General features: G+C 46.0%; 1 protein-coding gene across 6 annotated transcripts in view; it reads right to left on the bottom strand.

The window, feature by feature from the left end:
• The window catches only part of ARAP1 (ArfGAP with RhoGAP domain, ankyrin repeat and PH domain 1), a 104449-nt gene extending 92379 nt beyond the window's left edge, over window positions 1–12070 (bottom strand). For all 6 annotated transcript variants that reach the window (XM_072610949.1, XM_072610951.1, XM_072610947.1 and 3 more), the window contains exon 1: window positions 11974–12070. The gene's annotated coding sequence lies outside the window, so the exon portion shown is untranslated. The remainder of the gene's footprint in view (window positions 1–11973) is intronic.

The raw sequence follows: 12070 nt of genomic DNA, 5'->3' as shown, positions 1-12070 counted from the left end.
ACAGTCCCTGCACTCAAGGGTCTAATAATGTTCTGTACGAACAACTTCTGGGTGGGTCAAGGAAAAAATGAGAGACGCTATCAAAGTACAGTATAAACAGCAGTGTCTTTAGAGGTAGAGGACCTGGGTTTGAATCCTACCTCTATCACTCAGTGCCTGTATGGCCTTGGGCAAATTAACTTCCCTAGGCCTTAATTTCCTCAATTGTAAAATGAGGAAGTTTGACTACATGGTCTTAAGGTTCCTTTTGATACAATGATCCAAAGGTGCCCCTGTCTCTGATCCAATGTTTGCTGTGAAAACAAAACAGATTCTGATAGGCAAATTTAGCTGCTCCTATCTTAACTAGTTAGATTTTCCAGAAGTTTGGATGGGCCTGAAGTATCTGGGGGTGGGGAGAGGAGAGCTGCACTTGGATTCAGAAAAACTGGGCTCAACCTTGAACAAGAGACTTAACCTCTCTGGGCATCAATTTTCTCTTTGTAAAACAGGAGGAAGAATTCTGTGGACAACATTAGACTCAGTCTCTGAGGTCCTTTCCAGTCCTAAGTCCAGGACACCTACAATGACCAACCAGAAAGAGAAAAGGTGAATGATGGAAGTCTGGTTAAAAGAGGATTTCTGGGGGATGAGAGGGTCAGGGCAGGGAGAAGCTTCCCAAGATGAAACATGGAGGGGAGAAGATAGAGAGGGTAAGAGAGAACTTTGGAAAAAGAAGCATACAAGAGTTAATTACATCAACCCACTGGCCCACCCCATCCCTCCACCGCTGGGCTCTACTGGAGACTGCCCTAAGCTCAGACTAGTCCTTATCCTACTTGTTATTCCCCATACCTGACACTCCATCACCCATCTCCACACCTTTGCATAGGCTGTGTTCCATTCCAAGAATGCACTCCCTTCTCAACAGTGCCTTAGAATTCTTACCTTCCTTCAAAGCTTCCCAGATATAGTAAGCCTTCTTTGATCCTCCCACTCCCCAGTTGTTAATGTTCGCTCCCAAGATTCTTGTTCTCTCTTTTTTTAATTTCCTTATCTCGGTACATGTTTCATCCCCAAGCATAATGTATATATGCCTTGAGGGCAGGACCATTTGGTTTGGACCACTGTATCCCCAGAAGCAAGCCCAGGGTCTTCGCTTAGCAGGTATCATTTAAAAGTTTGTTGAAGCATGTTCTAACATTTCATGGTCTAAAATTCCATCCTGCTTTAACAGTGTAGTCTATACCCTATAAAGAAGGGATAGAAGGCAGAGACAGAAGGGAGCAGGCCCTTCTTTCTTCCCCAGAAGTCCTCCTGTCCTGGGGAGCTACTCTCTCCTACAGGACTCATAGGCAACGTCCTCCTCCCCCAGAGAGATGATTTCAGCCTCTCTCCCCACCCACAATCTCACCAATCTTGTCCAACTAGTTTTCACCCACGTACCCCCTGCCAGGGTGGGCGAGCAAAGGGCTGAGGCTGGGAGAGGCCCTTGAGCCAGGACCTTAGATCACAGCCTAAAACACTGAAAGGGGCTAAAAAGACCAGTTAAAATAGCACTTTTATTTTACAGATGAAGACACTAAGGCCCAGAGAGGGAAAGGGACATAGCCAAGGCTTGGTAAGTCAGTGGCAGAGCTGAGACTCAAGTCGGGCTGCCTTCCTTCAGAGCTCAGGGACCAAGACCCAGGATGCAAATCGCTCAAAGGGAGGGAGCTTAGCTCAGTAGCTCCAATTTTTTGTAGGGATTTATCATCCTTATGCACTGTTCTAGCAGCACAAAAACTATTATTCCCTATGAAGAATTCAAAGACTGAGGAAGACTTATATGAACAGATTCAGAGTGAAAGAAATAGAACTAGGAAATAAATATATAGGATGACCATAACAATGCAAATGGAAGGAACAGTGAAAGAAAAGAAACTGAAAGCTAGTCAGTTATAATAACCAAGCTTCACCTTAAAGGAGATGTACCTTCCTCCGTTCTTTGCAGAAAGGGTGTAGAACTATGCGTATGGAATACTGTATACACTATCATACTCAGTGGATGTGCTGGTTGGTTAATTTTATTGAACAGCTTTTTTTCCCTTCCTTTGTTTGTTCTTTGTTACAAGGGATGTCTGACTAGGTAGAGAAGGAAGGAGGGATATATTCAAAGATGATGATAAGCTGAAACAAAAAATATCAACAACAAACAATTAAAAAGAAATAATAAATAAAATAGCCCAAGATAAAGATACAAGAGAAAAATTATTATTCCCGTTTTACTTCTGGAGAAGTAAAGTAGAATACAATACAATAAACATATTAAGTGCCCACTGTGTACAATGCATTGAGCACTAGGAAGATAAAAAGTTTAGACAAGACTTGGGCCCTCCCTCCATGAAGCACAATGTCTAGGAGGGGGATAAAACACAGACATAGGGAACGATGTGACCAGGAGTTTATAGTCAGTAAATAAGCTTTTATTAACTGCATATTATGTGCCAGACCCTCTGCTAATCACTAGGGATATAAAAGAAAGGTCAAAATGGAGTCCCTGCCCTCAAGGAGCTCATATTCTTTTTTTTATGTCTTTTTTCTTCATTTATTTATTTTTAGTTTTCAGTATTCACTTTTATAAGTTTTAAATTTTCTCCCCCTCTCTCCCTCCTTCCCCTCCAAGACAGCATGCAACCTGATATGGGCTCTACACACACATTCCTATGAAACACATTTTCACATTAGTCATATTGCAGAGAAGAACTATAATGGATGGGAGAAACCATGAGAAAAAACAAAACAAAACAAAAGAAAACAGAAAAGAAAACATAGTCCGCTTCGCTCTGCATTCCAACTCCATAGTTCTTTCTCTGGATGTGGATGGCATTTTCCATCATGAGTCCTAAGGAGCTCACATTCTAATGGGGGAGTCCACATATAAGCCACTATCTATAAATAAAATGTTTATCAATTAATCAATAAACATTTAAAAGAGAGGTAATCTCTGAAGGAAGACACTAGCAGTGGAAGGAAGGGAGGAAGGGCATTAAAGACCTCTTGCAAAAACTCGGATTTGAACTAGTCTTAAGGGAAGTCAGGAGACAAAGGTGAGGGCTTGGGGGAAGAGCATGAGGGAGAGTTGGTGAAAGGGATGGAGTCAGGAGATAGAAGGTCACAGTGTGAGGAATGGCAAGAAGACAGTGTCATTGGATCCTAGAGGACATGGAGAGGAGGAAGATGGGAAGGTAGGAAAGGACCAATTTCTGAAGATGATCTTAAAAGCCAAACAAAGGAACTTACACTTAATCCTAGAGGAAATCGAGAGCCACTATAAAACTGTGCATACCCTTTGACTCTCAGCAATAGCACTACTAGGTCTGTATCCCAAAGAGATTTAAAAAAAGAAAAGGAAAAGGACCTATATGTACAAAATATTTATAGCGGTTCTTTTTGTGGTGGCAAAAAATTGGAAATTGAGGGGAATGGCTGAACAAGCCCTGGTATATGATTGTTATGTAATACTACTGTGCTGTAAGAAGTGATAAGCAGTTTCTCAGCAATAAAATGATCCAAGATATTTGTAAAAGACTTGTGATGGAAAATGCCATCCACATCCAGAGAAAGAACTATGGAGTCTAAATGCAGATCAAAGCAGGCTATTTGCACTGGTTTTTGCTTTTTGTTTTTTCTTTCTCATAGTTTTTCCCTTTGGTTCTGATTCTTCCTTCACAACATGACTAACATGGAAATATGTTTAATATGATTGTACATGTATAACTTATACCAAATCGCTTGCTGTCGTGAGGAGGGTAGAAGGAAGAGAGGGAGGAAGAAAAATCTGAAACTCAAAATTTTACAAAAATGAATGTTGAAAAGTATCTTCACTTGTAATTGAAAAAAAATAAAATACTATTAAGTGATGGAAAAAAAAGAAATGATGAGCAGGCAGATTTCAGAAAAACCTGGAAAGACACAAACTGATGCTAAGTGAAGTGAGCAGAACCAGGAAAACACTGTACACAGTAAAAGCAACGCTGGGTAATGATCAACTCGGAATGACAGCTATTCTCAGCAATCCGATGATCCAAGACAATTCTGAAGGACTTAGGATGACGAATGCCATCCATCTTCAGAGAAAGAACTGATTGGAGTCTGAATGCAGATCAAAGCATGTTTTTTTTACTTTATTCTTCTTGGGGTTATTTGTTTGTTTTTCTTTTTTTTTTAGCTTGTGTTTTCTTTTGCAACATGACTAATGTGGAAATATGTTTTGCACAACTGTACGTGTACAACCTATAGCAAACTGCCTGCATTCTCAGTGAGGGGAGAGGAGAGGGAAAGAGAAAATTGGAAACTCAAAACTTTACTAAACAAATGTTTATAATGTTTACACGTAATTGGAAAAAATATTAAAAATTAAAAAACAAAGAAACAGGGAGCCACTGGAGTTTACTGAGTAGGGAGAGTGACATAGTCATAGCTTCACTTGAGGGAGATAACTTTGGCAGCTGAGGGGAGGATGGGCTGGAGTGGGGAGAGACCAGAGGCAGGAAGACCAAACCAGTAGGCTATTGCATTAGCCCAGACGCTAAGTAGATAAGGGCCTGGACCAGGGGAGTGGTTATGTGAGTAGAAAAGCAGATGGAGAGATTGAAGAAGAGAGAGTGGAGGTGGGAAACCTATTAACTAGGGGTCTATTGCAATAATCCTGGAAGGTCACAGGACTATAGTTCCAGAGTTAGAAAGGATCTCAGAAGCCACTAGACCAGCTCCCCCATTTTACATGAGAAAACTGACGTCCAAGAAAGTTGTGACCTGCCCAAGATCACACAAAGGGTCAGTGTCAGAAGCAGAATTTTAATCCATGTCCTTTGACAGAAGCCTTTTCATTGTACCATTCTGACATGCCTCTCATGGAACAAGGACCTGAGCTAATAGTGTTAGCAGTAGAAACAGACTGGTGGGAGCATATCTGAGACATGGCACAGAGGCAGAATTGCCAAGACAAAATTAACTGATTAAATAGGAAACACTGAGCGAAAGGGAAGAATTCAAAATGGCCCCAAAGTTACAAGCAGGGGAAGAAATCTAGGGCTAAAGATGAGTTCAGTTTGGGATCTGTTGAGGCTGAGGAGTACAATTGTGGAGCACATGAGAGGACAGCAAGCAATGAAGAATGTCACAAGTGGGTCCAGCAACCCAGTGCAGCAGCTTTCCCCAACCTTTACCTCTACGTGGAGTCAGGAAGACCTGAGTTCAAATCCCACCTCTGACAATTACTAGCCATGTGACCAGGAACATGCCATTTGACCATGTTATTGCCTCAGATGTGCCATCTATAAAATCAGGGGGCTATCCTAAAAGGCCTTTATGAACTATTCTAGCTCTAAATCTATGATCCTATGACTTTTCCCCATCAAACCCCCACCTCCATCCTTGCCTCTTTCTCAGTAAAAGATTTCACCTCCTCCTGTACAGAAAAGGCTCAGGACTCCTTAGGGAACGAGAAAGTGAAGGCTACCAGGACCAGCTCTGCCTCCTGGGCCCTCAATACCTCTTCAAGGACCTCGGTCCTGCAATTATCTGCTATCTCACTCTCCAGCATCATCAATCTTTTTCTACTGGAAGGCGACACAGGGTAGTGGTTATATAGCATTGATGGGCAATTTAATGAACCTTTCTGAGCCTCAGTGTCCTCAGCCGTAAAATGAGGATCCTAAGAGCACCTACCTCATGGGGTCGGTGTGAAGATCCAATAAATAATGTATGTAAAATGCTTCACCAGTCTTAAAGCACTGTATAAATGTGAGGTATTATTAGCAGAGAGGCAGCAAGGCGGTGAAGTGGATAGAAGGATGGGCCTGGAGTAAGGAAGACCTGAGTTCAAACCCAGCCTCAGACGCTTACTGACTGTGTGACTCTGGGCAAGTCACTTAACCCTGTTTGCCTCAGTTTCCTCATCTGTAAAGTGAGCTGAAGAAAGAAATGCAAGAAAACCCCAAATAGGGTTAGGATGAGTAGGGCACAACTGAAATGACTGAACAATGATTAGTATTGGCGCCTTTTCCTCTGCCCACAAATGAGCTCTGAACTCCTTAGGTTTAACCAATGAGGAGTGGTCAGACAGGAGGACCAAAAGGGTGGTGCCTTCAACCTTCAATCTCTCCCCTGGCAACCTTTCACCCATTTCTTTCAACCCTTCTGCCCCATCTCTCTCTGGCCCTGTATAGCCCAAGCCTCTGGAAAACAGTCTCCACTTGCTGCTTCTACTTCCAGTACTGCCTTATTTTCTACTTTTCTCACTCATTCATTCCTAAATGTCTTACAATCAGATTTTTATCCCTAACTCTATTAAAACTACTTGTTCAAAGGTCACCAAAGACGTACTCATTGCTAAACCTCATTAATAGCCTTTGCTCCGTTGCTCCTCCCTGATTTCTCTGCAGTATCTGGTGCTGCTGACCACCTCCTTCCCCTCATACCCTAGCCCCATCTGGCTCTGGGATGCTACCCTGTCTTCCGGCTGTCCTCTGAGTTACCTAAGCACTCTTCACTGATTCATCTTCTCCCTCTAATTGCCTCTGTGTGGGTGTCCCCAGCTCTGGCTCTGTGGTCCTCTGCTACTCTCTCTCTTGGTGATCTCATCCACTCCCATGTATTCAATTATCACCACCATGCAGATGACCCATAAATTCAATCTCTGACCCCAATCACTCTCTCGAGCCGAGCTCTAGCTCTTCATTTTCAAAAGCCCAAAAGACATCCCCCACTTCAAAGGCAACATAGATCTAAAACTTATCATCACCTTTACCCACCTCCCAATTCTTCCCCTCCCTCCCCCTTGTAAATGACTGCCCAATCTGCTGACTTACCCTTATCAATCCTTCTCACATCTACTCCCTCTCCTCCATTCACACAGACATCAGTATGCCTCCAGTCTCTTCCCTTCTCCCATCCACCCTCCACACACTGCTGGAGGAATCTTCCTAATACACAGATCTGACCATGCCATCCCTTTTCAAAAACTTGCCCATGGCTCTCCACCGAACAAGGTATACATTCCTTAGTCTGGCCCTCAAGGCCCTCCACTAAGCTTCAACCTACCTGGCTAGGCTTTCTCACACTACTCCCATTCACCTAGTCTTTGTTCCAGCCAAAGTGGGTTACTTTTGTGTTCCCAGTCCTCATCTTGTCCTGTCTCATCTCCAGGCTGCTGCTCATCCCAGTTCTGGAGCCCAATTCATGCCAATAAGAGCTCACCTCCCAATGCTGCCAAGCTCTATCACTCCCTTCCTTCAAGATCTAGCTTAGGTGATACCTCCCTCCAAGAAGCCTTCTCTACCTGGCCTCTAGCTCCAGAGAAACTTGATCTCTTCCCAAGACTATAGTGATGTAAGTAGAAAGAACCAAAAAAACTTGAAACTAGATACTGTGTAATTATATGACCAAGCTTGACCCAGGAGGAAAAAAAATGACAGTTACACCTCTTTTCCTCTCTTTGAAGAGGTAGTGGGGTATAGGTTCAAGGCACTGTATATAATCAGACTAGTGTAGTATGTTTATTAATTTTAGTGGATTATGTTTTCCTCCCTACTGCAATAGGGTGCTGAAACTCTGAAACATTGAGGAATTTCTGAGCTGCAGGACCAGAGAGGAGCCCCCTGCACAAACATATATATCCATTCATTCGTCTTTGTATGGTGCTCCAAACACAGGAAGAGTTTAACAAATGTTTCTTGTTTTGTATTGAATTTATTACATAGTTCGGGGAGGGGAGAAGAATTGCAAAAATTCCTATTATTTCTGAATAGGAAATAAAATGCAATCATATCCTAAGAAAGGGATCTCTCCCACCTCACACTTCTCATACCCTCTTCATGAACCTCTCCCCTTTGCAATGACCTCATTCTCACTTGTAATACTGGCATATCTGTACAGAAAACAAGCATTTTCGAACATGATGCATTCCCTGTAACAGTGTAAGCCCCCTGAAGCAAGAGACTTTGCCATTTTATCTCTGTAGATGAACAATTCGACATTCAGTAGGTGCCTAAAGAATGCTTGAAGGCCCATCATCATGACCCTGAGCAGAGGAAGGAAACTGCTCTTCACACTTCACCCCCAATTCTACCTTGAGGCCTCGAGTGACATGAATTAGGTAGGCCCAAGGAAGTCACATCACCTACAGCCCCTATCCCTGTTATTCCTCACCTTCAGGCCAGCTGGCATCTCTGGACTAAGGCCAAGGTCCCTCAGACCCTTCAAGCCCTGGTCAACCCCTATCTTCACACCTACCCCAAATAGAGAGTAGTGTAAAGAATCCCCCCTGGGCTTTCGGGCTCAGTGTGGAGCTCAGCCTCCTAAGGGCCCCCAGTAGAACTACCATAGTGGGGGTAAACCCAAAGGCCCTTGGACTGTCTCCGATGCTCTGAGGTCCCCAGTGAAGTCAAGATGCTTCAGCTAGAACAATTCCACGAGGATCCCAGGCTGGTGAACTCAGGAAAGTACAGGTAGGGCCATGATCCATTAGGAAGTGTTACTGTTAGAAAGGCTGCCTGAAGTGTACGGTCCCTTAAGAAAGATTAGAATTGTAGCTTTTGGGTCTGAGAAATGGAAACAGATCTTTGGTCAAAGTGAGAAAACCAGCTTCCCAGTTCTTAGACTCTGCCCCATCTATGACCACAAAGGAGGGCCCCAGAGCTCCTAAAGGTATAGGGACAGAAACCCACAGGGCAGACAAACTCTGATCACCAGCCTTCTTCACCACCCCCAAAAAAAGACTCAGGCTCACCAAATATTCTAGCTGGCAGGGTCCTCCCAGGGATTAGAGCTACTCTGCCTAGTAGAAGGAAAAGCAGTTACTAAGAGAGAAGTGACAAAGAGGCAATGTGAAGCTTGATATAAGGGAAAACATTGTAACTGTGATTACTATCACAAAGTGGAACAGGCTGCCTTGGTAGGTGATGAGCTCCCCGTCAAAAGAGGCATTTAACCAAGACCAGCTGTTCATTTGCCATTGACCACTGTAGGGGAATTCCTGCTTGGATGCAGGTCAGATAAGATGGCCTGACTCTCCTTCCTGCTCGGACATTGTGGGAGATATTCTAGTCCAATCTGACACCCTCATCATTTTACAGAGGAGGGAGAATAAGGCTAAGCAGGGGAAGTGACTTGTGAAAGCCACACCCCACCCCACCCCCACACACACCCCCACGCCCGCCCCAAGAAAGGCTGGGACAGAGCAGAGGCAAGGTAGGACCTTGGTTTCCTAGCTTAGACTTGGAAATAACCTCCTCAATTTCCTAACCTGAATAACCATCACTCATGAAGTGCTGGGTGTAGATCCTGGCCCCTTCCCTAGCCTGCACAGTCAAGTTATCAAACAAAGTACGTTTATTAAACTCTTACTGTGTGCCAGACACTATGCTAAGCAATGGAAATTCAAAGAAGGGCAAAACAATCCTACTTTCAAGCCCACCATCTAATCACTATGGACAAACAAGAGCTATACGGGATGTACTGAAGGCAATCTAAAAGGGAAGCCCTAGCATTCTAGGGAACCAGGAAAGGCTTTTTATGGAGACTTAGCACTGCTCCAGTATGCTCTCTTCTCACCCTAAACATAAGAATCTCCAGGCCTCTTGGCCCTGGAATAAGTTAGCCCTATTGCAAGCTCTCCCTGCTCTCCAAGGCCTCTGAGCCTGGAGGGGGATGGGGTAGGACCAGTCCTCTCAGACCAGGGTATTACTGAGTCCAGAGACCATGGCTTCCCTTTAGACCAGGGCCAGATGGTAGGTTTTTCCAGGGCTCCAAGGGTTAAGACGACTGGGTGAGAAAGGAAGGCGAGTCAGCCCCCTGCGGTGATGGGCTGCTGTGTCCTGAGGTCAGCGGCTGCACGGGCCAGGAGCCCAGCTCCCTCTTCCCCCTCCCCCTCTCTCAGGAACAGAAGCCACTTGTTCCCTGGGCCTGGACAGCTTGGAGCTCTGGGTCCCCCCAGGGTCGGGGACGGGGGAGGTGGAGGGGGCCTTGAACTGAGCCCAGAAACTCCCCCTCCCCTCTGGCTGGCTCTCTGAGGGCCTTCTTTTCCCTAGGGCACTAAGCCTCCTCAGGGGAACAGAACTTGGGATCCTTGGGGTCACTGCTAGAAAGAGATAAACCACAAGTCCCAGCTACTCAGTCCCATCATGGTCTAGTCTCCTAGAGAATAAACAGCCAACAGAAGGGATGGAGGTAGTGTCAGGGCTGGAGAGTCAAGGATGAAGTGGAAGAGGTGCCTACGGTACAAGGCAGAAAATGGAGAAAGGTTCAGATCTAAATCCAGGATAGGCCACAACTTTCTCCAAGTCATGAATCTCTATGCTCCCTTCCAGCTCAACTGTCTATCCACTCTCTCCAGGGATCAGGCATTGTGGGGGAGATGGAGGAAAGGTAAGCAGGTCCAGATTTTACCCTCAAGGAGATCACAGTCTATAAGGGAGACAGAATTCACATACTGGAAATGGTCAGAATAGGACAAGAAAAAACCTGGACTCAACAAAGGGGAGGATTAAAGTGGACTTGGGAGGTTAGGGAAGTCTTCCCAGCGGGGATGGTGTGAGATGAGAAATGAGAAGCATACATAGAGTAGAAAAACAGCTTAGGCAAAGGCACAGAGGGGGAAAGGGACTTGATCTTTGCCAAAGAGGGTGGCCAAAATGGACAGAGAATATGGAGGAAGAGAGGGTTGGAGAAGAAAGATGGGGCAGACCTTTGGAAGCCTGGAACATCAAATCAAGAATTCTGGTTTAGATTCTTTCCTGGTCTTCAGGGCCCCCTAGCAAGCTTACAGAGACTCCCAATTCCTCCATATAAGAAGCCAGTTGATAATGGTACCTTATTGAGCCCTGAGTCCTAAGTTTGGGGCCCCATTCAGGCTTAACCAGCACTGTTCTCATTTCTATAGAACCCAAAGGTTGACAATCGATATCTATAAACTTTCCTCACAATAGCTCTAGGAGGTACAGAGTACAGGCATGATAATAACTCCCATTTTACAGATGATGAAACTGAGACCCAGAGACAGATTAGTAACTTGGCCATGTCACATGGCCAGGACTTTAACCCAGGTCTCCTGACTCAGGTCTGGGATCTTTCTACACAATCACATAGACTTCCGAAGTCTGCTTTCTGGACTGCCTGCAATTTTGCGTTTTCTAATCACACCAAGGTCCTGCCTGGGTCAGAGCCCTACAGTGCTGAGGATCCCGATCTCCTTCGACCCCATTCTGAACTAGAGCTGCCCTAGCTGCCCAAGCCTCTTGCCTGCACACAAGACTCACACTTTTCAGAGAAAAGTCCTAAGCACACCGCCATCCCTGGGACCCACGGTGCTCCCAGACACCTCTGCGGGGAGCTTCCTGGTCTAAGCCCCCTCAAATCTGGGCTGTTCATTGCAGAAACAGAGTTCAGAGTCTGGTGGCTGGCTCTCTCGGGCTACACTCCTACTCAGGGCGTCCGATCCCTCCAACTCAGCCCGTAAGGACCTCCATGTGTCTCTCCTTCCCTGAGGTGAGTGGGGGGCTGCAGATCTCTCTTCCCCAGGCACAGAGGGAACCACAGATCATCAGAGTTCGAAAGACACTTGGAGATCAGAAACGAACGTATCTCATTTTACAGACGAAGAAAGGGATCCCAAAGGGGAGAACTGATTGAAGGACCCCAAGCTCATACCGCGAGTTAGGATCCAAGTCTGGGGTGGAGTGCTAGTGGCCGGGCTCCCTGAGCCCCTCTGCCCGCAGCCCTGGGACACTACCTCCAGGAAGCCCTTCCCTGGGGGGCTGGAGCCTGCCACTCTACCCTACCACTCCACCCGCCGTTAGCCCGCCTCAGGGGCTGGGGCGAGGTAAAATAACCGGGGGGAGGGGGGAGGCGCGGGTCAGCGGCGACCTCCTGGGACACCTTGAGACGGAGAAGGGACCCTCAGTTTACCAGTTCGGGGAATGGGGGAGCCAGGGGTGGGGGAGAGGTACTGACCTGGCTCCCGCGCAGCTCGGACCCAGGCGTCCGAACTCTCCCGGCGCCTCCGCGGACTCGCCGCAGCCCCGGCCCCCCGAGCTTCCGCCCGCCCCAC

This window comes from Notamacropus eugenii, chromosome 5, assembly GCF_028372415.1.
Source record: "Notamacropus eugenii isolate mMacEug1 chromosome 5, mMacEug1.pri_v2, whole genome shotgun sequence".
NCBI classification, from domain to species: Eukaryota; Metazoa; Chordata; class Mammalia; order Diprotodontia; family Macropodidae; genus Notamacropus; species Notamacropus eugenii.
This window is presented reverse-complemented; position numbering and strand designations above follow the sequence as displayed.